General features: G+C 36.9%; 1 long non-coding RNA gene across 1 annotated transcript; it reads left to right on the top strand.

Annotated features, from left to right (window-relative positions):
* LOC122139443 lies at positions 1–5739 on the top strand. The gene is made up of 2 exons (XR_006156298.1): positions 1–3911; positions 4818–5739. It is a non-coding gene; the product is annotated as an uncharacterized LOC122139443 (long non-coding RNA).
* Positions 5740–17344: the final 11605 nt, after the last annotated feature.

The following is a 17344-nucleotide window of genomic DNA, read 5'->3' as shown; positions in this document are numbered from 1 at the left end:
TAACAGCACCTCAGCGGTAAGTGGAGAGCCTCCAGGTGATGAAATCCTCTCTAAAGTGACACAAAATTGAGGCAAATTGACAGCCATGTGAATGTGTTTATAAATGCTAGTGTGTGACACTGCTGTGTGATAGCTGGGATTTTATTTTATTTTATTTTATTCTAACTGAATATTGAGATTTAATCAACTATATTAATCAACAAAAATGAAAAATGAAATCATTAAAAAAAAAGTTTTAGTTTCATGAAATAAATTTATCAAATAAAAATAGTAAAATAATGAAATTCATGATTTTTTTTAATTTTTTTTTTATTACATTTTATTTTATTGCAGCTAGCTGCAACATGGGCCAAGGCATTGTTTCTTTCTTTTTTTTAGTTACTAAAATAACTTAAACTAAAACTAGAATTAAATTAATATTACAAAATTACTAAAAAATGCTAAGACTTTAACTAAAATGAAAATTAAAATGAAAATAAAAAGCTAATTCAAAATATTAATTATTATTAAAACTATAATGGTAAAGCAATAATAGTAAAATAACACAGATTCAAATTCATTATTCTTATTTCACTAAAACTATGCATAAATGTATATTAGCATTATTCCTGTAAGTCATTATTCTTTCTATTTTGCTAAATTTGTTTATTAGTATAATTTCTGTCAGTCTGATAAATGAGAAAAATATCAATAAACAATTAGTTGGATTGTTAAAAAGTTGAAAAGAACAGTGTTTTAATAGTTTTTACAGTTTTTCATTACTGGTTGTTTTTGTAAATATCAGTTTTGCCTGATTATGATAATTCATTTTTCAGCTTTTTGCATTTTTATTTCCCAGCCATACTCTTTGCATTCAGCATCACTCTGTCATAGGAAAGGTTGCACATTCTCCTTAACGCACAGGTGAATTGGGTGCACTGCTTCAATCAAGGCTTCACTATTGGGTTTGAGAGTCATCTTAGCCCAGACAACAAAAGCAAACGCTACAGTGAGTGTCTCTACTGTAAGTGGCTTTTGAAGAATTGGCACAGTCATCTGGCGAACACCTCACATCTCTCACAAACAAATGAAGGTCTGGCGCTTCAAAGTGAGATTGATATCTCTCTCTGAACTTCAACCAGAATATTCTGAATATTGAGAGAGGTGCACTCCTCCCACGGGACCGCCTAGGCGCCTCTCTCCTCCCTCGTTCCGCCAAAGAGGGGGAAAAAGATTGCCCCTGATCTTCCATGTTCATCAATATTCACTCATTCATCGTGAGCCATGGCAGCTGAAATTTGGCCTACTATTGCTGAATGGATGACCCAGGGATCCACTGTGTTGTCATGAGGTTGTCTGCAATTGAGATTTAGGGTTAAAACAGAACAATACACAATTTTTATGAAATTCAGACTCATCTACATATTTTATGTTGTGACAGAAAACTTTTCAATTTGCTCTGCAAGTTCTTAAGATTACCCAGCCATTTAATAAGCCTAGAATAGATGTATCTACTTGTTCTGCTTTCTGTTTGCCAAATATTAAATTGTTTTTCCCTTTCTGTTTTTACTTAGAAATATTTTTCAAATAAAATAAAGGAAACTACTGCAAAAAAATCTTGCCATAAATCAATAAATATTGCTGAATTCTAGCACAGGATTTAATCTACTGTACTGAATTATTGATATTAAACTGAATTTGCAAAAAGTTAAAATGTCTTAAATGTCTTTGCAGTTGCAATGTGAACATAGAGAATGCAATATCATGCACATGGATATGCTTAAAAAACATTTGGGTTTACTGTAAAACATCCACAAGGAAACTTAATTGTAATACAGACAAAATGCACTATCAATCAGGTTTGCTTCTCTGTTAGTATCTCCACAGCTGTATGTCTCTATTAGTGTATCTTTCCGAGAACTCCTTAGTAGCCAAATGAAGAGGCAAACACAGATGATAATGATGGTGGTGCTCATGATATAGATCGCTGAAACACTTTGAGTGGAATAACAGCTTAAGGTGAGAAAATCTTTTTATTTAGAATTTGTTTATACTACAAGGCTGTGGAAATGATCATATGTAAACAACATCCCAGATGGTGAATATATGTTAGAAATATGTTCTTTTGTCAACATTCCCATTAAGTTATGAGGACATTCTTTCTGAATGTTCACTTAATGTTCAAAATGTCCAGTTTTTTTAAACATATATAAAAAAATATTGGTCATGCAAACATTAAAGAAATGTTCCATTTATTTATGGGAACATTACTCTTGAATGTTGTCTTGAACATTCTGAAACAAATAGTAAGTACATTAATAACATTGAATATCGTCATTAAAGACCAGATAACTTTGAACAAATGTTCTATTAATTTGACTTGGAACATTTTTGAAAGAATCTTGCCAGAATGTTAGCCAAGGTTCTGAGAATGTCCACTGTTAGCTGGGAAACAGGACTACTGTAATACAAGAGTATACTGCAAAAGGAGTGCCTTAATAGTGTGTTGACTGTGATATAATTTGTGCTATGAAGCACTGAAGTAATGTTGTGTGTTTTGGTTAATATATAAATATATTTATTGTTACAGACTCAACCACAAAAGCCTCAATCATAAGAATCCCACCTCCAGGTAAACCACCACATTTAAAATTCCAGGTAAATGTTTATGTGACAATTTCTATGTTGTCACTGTGAATTGTACTAATAAATCACCACAGTTGCATATATTTTCTATGGCGGAAATTTCCCTGAATGCAATCTCTACATGCATGCATGTCACAGTCTTCGTAACGCACAACAAAAACTACTCCACAATGATCTCCCCTCAGAGGTAAATCAATAATTGCAGAGCTACAAAAGAGTGTTTTGTCCTAAAATGGTAATTAGCATGGGTCTTGACCTCCCTCATGGCATCTCTCAGTCGCCCATCTGAGAGCCAGGGCATGTCCAGAGCTGACACTTAATGACGCTAACATTACACACTCGCTGAACATTGTCGGGCTTTTGTCTTCATTCACATCGAAATGAAGTTCTTGGGGCCCACGTTTATCAATCATGGTGGGGCTCCAGCTGTTCACCAGTCTTTGGCCTGACTTCAACAGCCGAGCTTACAAATTGTCTCTGAATAGTGTGGAGCTCTGCCTCCCCACCCTTCCACCCCCTTTTTGTCACTGTCTCCTGACAAATGTTCCACTGCAGCTTTTCCCAGACATGGCCGACCCTACCTTCTGCTCCTCGCCATTCAGAGGGGGGTTCTGGCCTCATGTTCCTCTCACAAGATGAGCATGGTAATCTGCAGTGGTAGCCATTCAGACTGTTACTGAAATGCGTAATGTTGCGATGTTCTACTGGGTATCAAGAACGGCATTGAAAGAGAACATAAAAAAGCCACATCTGATGAAGTATTTGTAAAAGCCTTCTGATGCATTAATAAGATGTGTTTGTGATCTCTCTTCACTACTTTCTAGATCGCCTGCTACCTGACGTCCATCAAACATTTCTCTTGAGAAACTTAAAACAATAGAAAACAAAAACCAACATGGGTGAAGAGATGTGGCTGCCTCAGAGGGATGAATGACTGACTGATACAGTTTCTCTTTCACTGTGCTTTGAAAAGTGAAATAATCAAGATAGATGGGCAGATGAATTAGTTGTCTTCCAAGGTCAAACGCTGATTGCCTTATTACTCTATTACTCCATTGTTGTGAAACTGTTACCGCTGACACTTTTTCATGATATTCTTTACATCCACAAAAGAGAAGGAATGAGTGAAGGAGTGAGAGAGATACAAATTGATTGTTTGGCGGCCAAATCAGTCATAGTCATCTTGGGTGGAAGGATTAATGGGTCTGATGGCTGTTGCAGGTTCAGGCAGGGAGACGGGCAGAAAACAAGAGAAATTGGTTTGGGCCCCCGGGAGCTGAATCGATGTGAGTAGCATGTAAGCAGTGCACTGTTGTTTTGTGTGTGTGTGTGGAAAGAGAGAGAGAGAGAGAGATGTAAGGCTATGACAGATTTGTTTTTAATAAACACACATTTTTTTTTCTGGATAACACTGGATTAAAGCAATATTTTGGGCTTAATGCAAGCTAAGCTCAGTAAAAAGCATTTGTGATAACAATAGAAATTAATTTCCACTTTAGTCGCAATGTTGATTACCATGAAAACTAATTTCCAATGGTCCCTCTTTTGTTCAATTTATATTTATAAAACACTGATTGCCTTGTTACTCTATTACTCCATTGTTGTGAAAGTGTTACCTGACATCCATCAAACATTTCTCTTGAGTTTGGCAGGTGAAACAAAACAAGAGAAAACAAAAATCAACATGGGTAAAGATAATATAATATAATATAATATAATATAATATAATATAATATAATATAATATAATATAATATAATATCACTGATAACAAAACAAACTATTTAAACTGAAAATATTTAATTGTATGGTTACTTTAGGTTCTTAGGTGTTACTGTGCATTGTTGTGGTGATGATATTGTACAATTACAAAGAAAATTTTCACATTAAAATCATGAATACATATTTATGCTATGTGGCAATATTATTGAAATGTAATGTTTATGGATTGGGATCCACTTTTTCACTTTTTTAAGAAAAGGAGGAACAAATTCAAATGATTTTTTTTTGTGTGTGTTAATAAACATTTTGCCATAAATGCTGTCTATGAACTTAACTTGTAAACCCCTAATATTTCTTAGAACTAAGTATTGAATATTACATTTGTGGAATATAACATATTTTAAAATCTTTTTATATTAGATTATTTTTTAGATTATAACCCTGATTCTGATGTGTTTTTCTGAGTTCCAGATTTCCTCCTGAAATGGGCCCAAGGAGGTCAGCAGCTGTGACAAAAATCAAAATCCATTTTCTGTGGCCAAATGTAATGAGGACCAAATGGTGGATGTTCCATTCATCTCTCCGGCCTGTCTGAGCACTCTTAGGCCACAGGCAGCAGGCTTGTGAAGGCAGGTGTGAAAGCTGCGGGGAGTCTTATGTGCAACCCCATGATGCTCTGTATACAAGCATGACATTTTAACTAGGGTTTTTTTTTAAATATATATATAGTTATTACATATATAATTATTTATTAAATCACCACATCAATCTATGTGCATATAAGATAAATCGTCCTGGTTAGAGGTCCATCTAATCAGGCATTACAAAATAAACTCTATTCTGGCTTCAAGAGTGGGCCATTGTTCCCTATAAATTGTTCCTATTTGTGGACAAAATAGGGTTTGCTTCGCATACTGAGAAACATCACATGAAAATTGCTCTAGGATTATGACTGAGAGCCCCTCTTCAATCTTCAGAAAGTCCACCCACACAAAATCTGGCTGAGCAATTCACTATGGTGAAGTTAGACCTTGTGTGCGGCCAGAATATACTTTGCAACCGAATTCATGTAAAATTAATCAACTCCCCACTGTAATTCCAAATATTTGCCACGTGGACTGATTGGGGTCAACGGCTCAATTCAACATCAGGGGAGCGCAAACTCCACATCATGATTGATTGCCAGCATAGTCACACATATTATTATGAAATGAGTTTGTTAGCTTTGAATTGGCTGGTTATGCACCACTATTTTAGGGTTTTGTGCTATTTTCAGTGAGGCAAGCATGGATCAGAGAGTCAAGAAGGCTTGATGATGTCGTTTTGAAACTCTCACCTGGTTAATCTGGCAAGAGCACTTGTTTCAGTGATGATAAAATAGTCCTGAACTCCAGGAGATTTCTGCCTGTGATTTGTATTTAGACTGAACGCTCGGGACTCTCACTGAGCACCAGTCAAGGCTCGTTATTCCCTCAGATAAACAGGCGGGTCAATCGGAGACCACCAAGGCAATTCCCAATTCTTCAGTTTTTTCTTTTTTTGCCATATTTATGTTGTAATCTTCATTGCCATGATTTCGCTTGGCAGTCATAAATCATAATTGCAAAGACTATAGCGGCACCAATTTACTTGCGGATAATAAGGTCTTTGTATTTATGGCTATGCTGGCAGTATATTTTATGGTTATGATAATGTGCATTACACCAGTTCATTACAATCAGCATTAGCTTGAGCTTTTTAATAGAATAAGAAGAGTGCCAAATGCCTGTCTATTTTAACCTGCCTTTCTAATAGCCATATGAGTCTGATAACTAAGCAAAGAGCTTGGTGGTAATGAGTCATGTGACACCTCATGGGGTTTTCCATAACTATTTGAGTAAATGTTCGCTCTCCACCAACAATTCCCTTTGATGACCCATTAGATATTATGGGGCAGCCTGCTGTGAGCTCCATAGTCATGATCTTACCAAATTTGTGTTTAATGCCCAAGAGACAAACAATAACTAGATTTTAAAAACTTCCTGACATTATCTCTCATCTGAAAGTCTAACAAGTTTTGTTGTGAGTGACACTTAATTTTTTAGATATTAGTGATATTGTTGTAGCTACTAGGGAAAAACACCCACAATGAAACAGTGGGGGGAAAAAGTCTAAGTATGTGAGATCTTTTTTTTTAATTTTTTAATTTTGTTTTTCAAAAGTTTTGGTTCACGTTTCAGTATTGTGTCAGATTTATTTTATATTGTATTCTTTTTATATATTGTATATATTTATAATTTTGAATATTTATGTATAATTTAGATTTTACTTTTAAACTGTTACCGTATTTCTACACATATTCCTCATTTGTAATATTTTTATTGGCTACTCATATCCCTAAGACACCTATTTGAAGGAGATAGATAGAGAGAGAGAGAGAGAGAGAGAGAGAGAGAGGGAGAGCTTAACGGATCCATCTCCTTTTGTTTTGAAATGTATTTGTTTCATTGAAGCCTTTGCCACTGAAGCCTGATCAACTTCCATTGCAGACGCTTGTCAGCTGGGGAATATATAAAGATAAATGGTATTATGTTAAATTCCACTTAATGACAAATTTTTAATTTTCTGAACACGGTCATTTTCTGGCTTGTGAATCAAGTGTAAGGAGCTAATTACGTGAGGATCTGAGCAAAAATAACTCCTCATCTCAAGGATAATGGAAGAGAAATGTTGTAGATTAATGGCACTATTTATCTTTTTTAAATTTCTATCTTTCTCTGGTGATAGCTGCGCTCCCCAAGGAAAATATTCATAAAATGAAATTGAAGTCGTAACTTAATAGGTTATTAAAATTTTTGAGCGCATATCACTTCTTCTTTCGCGGCGCTGTAAATTTAAATTGAAGTTTGTGGCGTTCAGAGTCACCAGCAGAGTTTTTTATGATGCCACAATAGAGGGGGAACATGCATCTTTGTCAGGAGGTATTTGCTATTCTAATTTTATGGCAGGCCAGATTATCAAAAAGGAATGTCATGGCGCGGGCTGCTGACAACACCTCAGCCTTCAGCCATGTGTTTCCATTAGGTGACTGAGCCGTCCGGGGGTTTGTTCGTCCCATTATTTTCCATTTCTGTCTTTTATCTTGATTTAAAGTGAGGCTCACTGCATATTCCTGTGCTGTCATTTCCTTTCCTCTGCCAGAGCCTGAGATTGGGCAGCACAGGGCGCCTCAGCACAGGGACTCGCTCTCTCTCTGGGGGCCACGTGTAGAGCGATTCAAGGTGGAATATCTTTAGCCCGCCTGTATGTTTGGAAACACTGTGCGAATGAGAGATGGTGATGGAAAGAGAGAGGGGCCATCATCACCGCTCTGGCGTTTTTTTCCTCAAGGTCAGGGGGCCAAATTTATTTATTTCCCTGAAAGTTACGATGAAATTTTACTGACTACTTTGCAGTAATGATGAGGGACATCAGCGGCCATAAATTTCTCTTGCCATTTGTTCGCCAATGATGAACCATTTTTTATTTAGCCTTCAAGGACGTTACTTGGTATTTGTATGGAAGCGGTGTTATATGTAATGATATCCATTTCATAGTGTCATATAACCCAGTGGAAAAATTAAAAGTAAAACTGACTGGGGTGCATGCTCTTCATATTCAGCTGGAGCTATTGAAATAAACAGTAAATGTCAGACACAATTTGTGACGTCCTTGTTTTTTTTTTTTTTTTAAATTGCAACTTAAATACTTGTGCGCTCTTCCGGGATCTTAAATAGTTGTTTTCTAAACGCAAAAATGCTACTGCAAAATAATTAATTGAAAAAAAGGTTAATAATAAATATATTTAATTCATTAATCATTCATATTTTCGTATTAGGCTTCTGGAAATGTGGCTTAACAACATCATCAGCTTGTTTTTATTTCTTTTCAGTCCCTCCAGAAATCCACAGATATCTGCAATCTAAAGGTCATGTAATTAGCATAACATCATGATGTCTTTTATTGATTGGCTATTTAAAATCCCATTGTAGTCCTTGGAGTAATGTTAATGGGTAGAAGCCACACCTCTTTATTGCCTCTATTATGATATCCCATGAGTCCTTGTGGATATTCCTCGGTGGGCACTCTTTTGTAGTTCATTAATGGTCAATTACTTAGAGCTCATGGGCCCCACTGTGTCATCAACAGCGACACTAGCCAACCCTCTTTCAAGCCTAACCAATCCCTACTGCCTCCTAAACAAATAATAGAAAATCTTTCAGTGCGCAAAGGCTAGAATCACAATCTCTTAACCAGACAATGCCGGAAAACCTGCAAGTTCCTGGTCCCCTGTTATTTGAAAATTAATACCATTTTGTTTCTCAATTTCAGGACGTTCAGCGTACATTTGTCATCTGAGAGATAGCAGCCTCCATTGTTCGCCCAAGGATATTTTCCCTCTTACCCCCCCCCCCCCCCCAGTCTCTACTTAGAGATTCTGCATGCTGAAAGCTTAAAGTAGAACATATTGGAATGTTCAGACAATCCTGACCTGTTTATGCAAGCAGAGTTGATAGGTTGTCAGGCCCCCAGCGAGAGGGCCCAGAATGAGGCAAGCTATCCTTTAAACTGCCTGCCTGATATTTGTGGATAATAAAAGAAATAAATCAGACAATAGGCCTGAATATTTTATTTGTTATCCATATTCCTTATGGGCAAAAATGATACAGAAATGTAAAAACAGCAATTTCGCCCTGGCCCCTGACGGAATTGTAACACAGCTGCTGCTGTTTTCATGTCTAAAGACAAAGTGCATTCTTGCCACTCGGCTAGCTTGTGCTATATATGCTATAACTCTATTCAGCAGGCCGTTATCATGTTTTTTAATGGGGCCGTGGCTCCCCCTTCACACACATCACCCTCTTCAGCCTCCTAGAATTTCACCCTTTTCTCTTAAAGACCTCACTTACAGTATCTTACCATTTAGCAAATTACAATGTAACAGTATCTTAGCATCACCTATATGTAAACAAGAACCTGAGGCCCAGCCGGGTCACTCTGACCAATGTCCGTCGCCTATTGCCCTTAATTTAGCATCTCTCGCCTTGCTGTGCCATGCTGCGTCTCTGTGAAAGATGCCTCCATCAGCAGAATGGTGGTGACAGTCAGAGGGGAATGAGCTCGTGAAGTGATTACGAGAACGGGTGGCAGTCATTCAGACCCCCGAGATGACAGCACATTCAGAGGGAAAGTGCCCGACTGGCATTAATCCCGGAAAAATCGCTGGCCTCCAGGAATGCATTGTGGGCCTGATAAGATGGTCGCTATAATATGCACTTAATCTGCAGGTCTCCAATGAGCCTGCTTGTATTTCCAAACTGGAGGGAGCCATTGTTGTGAGGCCTGCAAGATCAGGGACAAAATGGTAAGCTTTTATTATATTCTAATGCAAAACATGGCTATATCATACTACACCTCATCTGTGCGGAGCTATAAAATCTCAGACTTGTATAGAAACATTTAGGGAGAATTCTTGTCATGTTGTTTCAAAAATGAAGGACCTCTGTGGTGCTGGTTGATTTTTCATGGAATTGAATGGGACTGGATCTTTCAAGCTTCAAAAAGTATGCAAAAAAAACATTATCATATAAGCAGTCCATATGTCCATTATATTCCAAGTCTTTTGAAGTCAACCAGACCAATATTATGTCATTATTCACTGATAGTCTTCTCCTCCTGTGAGCTGCAGCTGGATCATTGAGTCAGTGAGAACTGAACCAGATTTGTGAATAATTATTAGTTAAAAAGATCTAACTCAAAACCATTTAACAGCTTTAGAAGATTAAAATTCATTTAAAAAATGTATAAAACATCTTGTTATGTGTTACTTTTATAGCGCTTCTGTATTCTTTTTGAGTATTGACAGCCTTAGTCCCCATTAATTGTAACTGCACTAAGTGACCAATTCATTATTTAAAAGTTATTTGTTCTACTCTGTAAATTTTTTTTTTTTTTTTTTTTTTTTTATTACGGGAGTAGCTTTACAAGAGAATAATATTTCAGTCCTTCAAAATTTCACATTTAATTCAATGTGTTATTTGCCCCTTTTTGTTTCAAGTTACTTGTGAAATGTGTGTGTGTGTGTCTCTATAATATATATAGACACAACACATATCTATATATATATATATGTATATATATATATATATATATATAGTGTACAGCAGAAAGTAAGTCATACAGGTTTAGAACATATAATTATGAGTTAAAAAAGTGGCTACATAAATATTAAACTAAAATACATAAAACATCTGTACAAAAGAGCATTAAACATGCTAAATAAAAATTCATCTCATTGTGGAGTGAATGGGTAGCATGAGATGAATGGCATAGTTCCTGCCTGCAATAAACCAAAGTCGATGTTCTGTGCCAAAGAGAAAGGTCTATGTTGGCCAGTAGCTGATTATGTCCACTCAGCACATTGTCAGAGCAGAGCCGACAGTGCCCCTTTCACTCTGTCATTAGGCCATTTAGGGGTGAAAATATGGGGTTGTTCTGAGCGGGAGGAGAGCACTCTCTGCCTGTTATTATCAGTTTTACCCTGACAACACCCTGGTCTGTAACTTTCACCAGAGAGATGAAAAGATCGAGGTCCCTGTTGAGAAAGGAACCATTGACTGAAGGGCAATTTCATCTGAATGTCGTCAGCGCTGCAATCTAACTGCTTTGCTTTTAAGTAGTTCATGCAGGTATTTTTTTAAAGGTGTCATTTATATTTGAAAATACTTTCTCATATCCCAGTTTAGTATGCAGCTACATGACAGACATGTATGGGTTGATTCCCCTTAAAAGTGCTGATGACAAAAACAATGATTGTTTGTTTAAAAATTCCGACCAGCCTGACATGGCAACAGTGGCTCAGCCAATGGTGTGAGTCTGGGCGGGGCTATTTGTTTGTTTGACCAATGGCAGATGAGGGATGTGTTTGGGGAAACCTGTTTGAAAACAATTTTTTTGTAAGTCATTTTGGTGGTTGCACAGAAATGACTCACTTCAGCATTACTCAGTTTCGTAAGTAAATTGTCATCAATACAAGTTTGTTTGAATAGTGTATGTAATGAATGATAATGTTCATTAAAATTCCAGTACATCAAATTGTTTATATTTGTGACTTTTCAATTCTCTTCTCATCTTTTAGAGTAAAAACACACTGAGACAGGTGTTGAGAGCTAGTCTCTGCCATAAACTCTTTAATTGAGCTAGTTGATGATTGATTTTCATGCTTCATGGCTGCTTCTATTGGTCCATGCCATATAAATGTTGATTAAAAAATAAATATCACATACCTCCCACTGTCATATGAGCTCACGACTTGTGTTTGCCAGTTCTGGCCCACTAAAAGCACCAATATGCACATTCTCTCCACCTGTGACAGCAACTTCGCTGGCAAAAATGGGGTCGCTGATGTAAATACGGCCAGAGTTCTTGCAATGTGGGTGCACTGCTCCTGTGATTATTAATGATGGCGGGCCAGTATGGTGTATGTGATGAGAGACCCAGGTGAGATACAGGAGAGTCCATACACCACACCCTAGGGTCCCACAAATATCACCCTTGTAATTTCATGCCTCTGATTATTATTGCACACTGTAGCTCCAAGCACTGCTCCTCCACCCATTCTCTTTTCTTCCCCAGCTGAGCTGCTGTTTTAACAGGACAAGCCCACCTCCTGCTCTGTTCCCACACACACACACACACACACAAATATGGGCATGATCACCTACTGTATTCACTGACTCGCTCTCTTGATCTCAGAAGCACATACACACACTTTAATCTTTATTTTTTAATGTTTTGCCTCCCTGGACCAGTCATGAGCTTTCTCATTTCTTCTTCTCTCATTTTCTGTTAATTCGCTACCATCTGCCTCAGCATCTGTTTGAGGAGCTAGAAAAAGTGTCTGCCGTGATGGAAAAAGTCTCGGCTCTTTCTTTCTCTTGTATTGAGTGCAGTATCTCTCTCTCTCTTGCTTGCTCATTTACATGCCAACCATAGATTTCTCTTCAGTCTTTGTTTGGGTCTCCACCCCACCCACCCCACCCCTTCTCTATCATAAACCACAAAAACCCCAAACTCCTCCCTCACCCCACACTCAATCTGTAAACAGTAAACCGGGCAGCCTTCTTCCTCTATTGGCCTCAAGACAGAAGAGGGAGTCATATCCTTTCCATGTCCGACTGCTTACTTAATATCCACTGTCAACAAGAGAGCACAAAGGATTAGAAAAAGTGCAATTGTAGTACTCAGACAATGCTTTCACAAGGTCCTCCCGACATCTTCCCCTTCCCCCTGCAGCCCCATTCCCCCCCGAATCCTTCCCAGCCTGCATCTTTGAGACTCGCCGACAATAGCGGCAGGCCTGCTGCAGAGCAGAGCCCGGGCCTGGCATCACCCCCAGCCAACCTGCAGATTACAGGCATTCTTTGTGAGGGCCAGGGTTGCTGCGGTCCCCTCTGAGGAAGAGGCAGTGGCAGAGGCTGTCCTGCCTCAGGCTGCATTCTTCTCTGTTTAGAGAAGTTATTGTGTTCCCCCGGTTTGAGTGACACCGAACCCATCATAATCTCCTCCCCGCAGGGACTTGCGCCAGTTGTCTAGCAGACCTTACAAACTGTTTCGACCCCGTGTCCTCTATTCCGTGCCGCATTAGTGTCATTTAATTAATTCAGGCTCGCGTTTCATCTTCACTTACATCTCCCCGGTGGTGTCACGGTAAAACACACAAAATTTTAATAGATATAAGTATATGGAACGCAAATTATTTTCTGAAGGAAATGCCATGCTCTGCATGTTCTTGTAAATAAATGTAATTATCATAAGTGCAGTGTTGTTATAATTAAATTGCTGCGATAAATTGTATTGAGCGTCCTCTCGGACCGATATGAACTCTGCGGGTATAAATGGAGACTTCATTATTTTATGCAGATGTTTAACATTTCAAATTTAAAGTTATAATCTATAACCTATTACGGTTAAGATTATTTGTCTCGTGGTGACACTGACCGACCATTTCTGTATGATCCTCTTGGCTTTGGATAATAACTCTAATAGAGTGGATGCATTTGGCCTAAGGTGCTAGTGCTTGGCATTCATTTCCCATAATGCCTCCCTCGCTCTCCCGCTTTCTCTCTATTTCTCCACAGGGAACACTTTGCTGATAAGTTGCTGCATTACATACTGACTTTTCAGCAATAGCTCTGCATTTGACTCCTTTATGGTCCAAGTCCTAATGGTTACCCTCAGGCTCTGCCTCCGGCAGTCATGTAACAAATAAATAGAGGCTGACATAGTCATTTACTTAAATCTTCTCTCTGCTTTTGCACCATTTTCCCTTGGAGATTACGCCTGTAACAACAGTTATTTGAAATGTCACTGATTCATGCCTCCAGGCCATAGACAAATGAACATTATAAATCTATTAACACCTATAAATATTTAAATATTTGTAAATATAAATTTTTTGCTATAGAGATTTAAGATAAAAGCATATTTATTATTGTATACATTTATTATAAAAGCCAACTCTTGTAATGCCTAAGTCTTTCTAGAACTTAAAATAAATGTTGCTTTGAACTGTACAGTCTGTTTTGTATATCTATTTGTTTACTCTATTTATAATATGCTTCCCAACCACCTTTACAATTAAAATACAGTTAAAATTCTTATATAAATATATGAATTAGTTATTTAAATAGTTGGTTAGTCTATTGTCATAAGTCTTGCTTATTCCTAGAACTTTCAGTATATGTGTATGTATATGCATATTTATTTACTTCATTAATTACATTCTTTACAACCACTTCTACAACATACTTAGTGCATTAAATTCTAAGAAAAAAAAATCATCTATAAATAAATATTTGCATTTACTTACACATTTATTTTAATTAAAAGTTGCCCTATTACCAGAATGTATATAAACTTATATCTTTATGAATTACTTTCTTTTCAAGCACCTTTACAACATATTTACTACATCATAATTCTGAGAAACAATTTATTTATATAAATAAATATTTGCATTTATTTACTCTATAGTGAAAGTTTTTTGTAAGTTGCTTATTCCCAGAACCTGCAGTTTATTTTATGTATTCATATGTTTACTTCATTAATTACCTCTTTTCAGTCCGCCTTTAAAACATATTCAACACATTAAAAGTCATTGTTCTCCTGTGGTCCATTGTAAGTGTATAACAAGGCTGTGTTGATGTCTGAGTGTGAGGTCATCTTCTTTGAAGTTTCAGTATCCGTGGTGATGAGAGAATCTGCTGTGGTGACGCTGGAGTTGCCACGGGGACTTTGTTTGTGTTTAATTTCCTCGCTGGCTATTGTTTAGCGTGGCCGTGTCTAGAGAGGAGGGGGATCTGAGGCCGCTGTCACAGAAAGTCGTTCTACATGACCTCCTGTAACCTTTCCTCTGGACCTTCGTGGCATCCCAACATCCCTATTGACTACCTCGGCTGATGAAGATATTTCCACATTCACATGCAGAACATCAAATAGCTGAAGCAGATTAATGCACGGATATGTTAAAATCCTATAAAGAACAAATAAGACTGCTAAATGTGCAATGCACTGGCCCAACTTGTAATATATGGCTAGAATAAATTGTTCATAGGCCTTAAATCCTTTACATCGTACAGAATTAAAGTGCACCCAGTCGTATTCCACTATGGTGCTGATGTTCACTTAAAATATGATGATATAATGATATTGCTCACAGTATCAATCTATTCCATTTGATTGCTTTTTTGAGATGGGCTCAAAATCCATCTAGGAATAATAGCACTATCTACCTCTTTATATTGCATGTATTTGTTACCTTTAGCCCAGTAGCAATAAATTCAATCTAGTCTCTTGGATTTGGACCACTGACCACTAGGAACTGGTCACAGTGAGCTGCCACAGACCACTTTACCTCCACCTCAACGCAATGACAGCACCACAACACACACACACACACACACACACACACACACACACACACACACACACACACACACACACACACACACACACACACACACACACACCCTCTCCCACTTCTTCATTCCCTACACACCTTTATGAGTTAAACTTTTATGACATCACATTTATAAGATATCAGTCTAAATCTTCTTTAATTTTTTTTTGATGGGTCAGTGCAATCTTTGCCTGTATTTTCATGTGCTCTCAGTTAAGCAGATTCACACACTATTGATGTGCTATTTGAAAGTACAATGTAAAACTGATTTTTCAAAGATGTGAATAAAAAAGATTATTGGAGAACTGTATGTTTTGCAAGAAAACACTGTTTCAGTTCTTTATACTTCATAAATTCATATTTAATTTGATGTTTTACTTGCCGCAACTGTTTGGGAAATTTACTAGCAAATTCTGAAGGAAAATGGTTTCTACGCCTTTTTTCTTAATTAATTTTTTTAAAAGAAGTCTATTTTGCTCAATATGTACAGTAAAACAATATTACTGTGAAATTTTATTAACATTTTAAAGAATTGTTTTCTATGTTAATATATTTTAAAATGTAATTCATTCTTGCGATGCAAACCTGAAATTTCAGCAGCCATTACTCCAGTCTTCAGTTTTACGTGATCCTTTAGAAAGCATTTTGATATGCTGATTTGCTGCTTAATAAACATTTCTTAGGATTATCAATGTTGAATACAGTTGAGCTGTTTAATATTTTTGTGGAAACTGTGACACATTTCTTTAAGGAAAAGGACAGCATTTATTTTAAATAGAAATCTTTTGTCTTTACCATTACTTTTGATCAATTTAATGAATCCTTGCACAATAAAAGTATTCCTTTCTTAAAAAAAAAAACAGTACTGTACATAATGACAAAGTAAATATATTAATGGTGTTGCTGAATAATTCTCATATTCATGTTTGAGTAGAAATCACATGGGAAGATAGATTGAACTAAGAAACAAGTTTACCAACCATGACAGCTTGATAAGAAACTGTTTGGTCATCCCCCCAAAATTCCATCTAAATCCATAGTTTACTGTAGTCATTGTTTTAAAACTGTAATACATTAATATGGTAACTCCCAAAATATTATTCATTTTCCCACTTGGAGTAATACACGATACTTGTTATACAAATATAGTTTCCATGTAGCGGGGTTTGATGCTCTATTTTAAACTGAGTTGAGTGGTTGCATGTGGAACACGTGTTGCTAGCAGAACAACAACAACTTGACATTTAGGAGTCAAAATCAAGCGAGTAAATTATCTTCTATTATTGTGATCATTGTTTAATATGTCTACAGGGAACGTCAGTCTCTGAGCATCTCACTCATTAGTTTTTTAACTTCGCGACATATTGTTTCCTGCAAGTACAAACATTCAGAAAGTAAATTGCTTATGAGTGATTACTGTCTTTCATTACTGTTCCCACGGGAGCTGCTAATGGAGCCCAGATGGCAAAGTAAAGCCACTTTAAGAAGAAAGAGAAATCAGTGACATCAGCCTATACATACATTTCCCTTTTTGTTCTTTAAGAACCTTAAATGAAGAGTTAAATTTGATATCTGCGGTTATTATGAAAGGTGATCTTAGAATCTTTTCATTGCAACCTGTGGAATTGTCACTGAGTGTAATGCCTTGACTATTTTCCAACAGAGCTAAATGTTTGGTCAATTTTCACAAGAGTGCAATGGTCCACTGATGAGACTCTGATCTGCCAGCTTTACAGTTTAAAAGTCAACATACTTTTTTGAAAAACTGCTTTTGATCTCATTATGTAGCATAAACTCTTGAAGAATTGACATGACAGGGCAAAGCTGATCAGTACACTAAACTATGCCTTTGTAGTCTTGCTGGAAATGAAGTAACTAGCATGGCAATTAGAAAGCTTGCATTGTGAATGAAAAATTCAGTGACTCCCGTGACAGTGATGTATTCTACATTGATCATCCTCTGTAATTTTGACTTGCTAATTAATCAACTTTATTTATGCGGTAAGGAAAAAAAAAATCC

Source organism: Cyprinus carpio, chromosome B13 (genome assembly GCF_018340385.1).
Source record: "Cyprinus carpio isolate SPL01 chromosome B13, ASM1834038v1, whole genome shotgun sequence".
NCBI classification, from domain to species: Eukaryota; Metazoa; Chordata; class Actinopteri; order Cypriniformes; family Cyprinidae; genus Cyprinus; species Cyprinus carpio.
The sequence above is the reverse complement of the archived record's forward strand: the minus strand, read 5'-3'. Positions and strand labels throughout refer to the sequence as shown.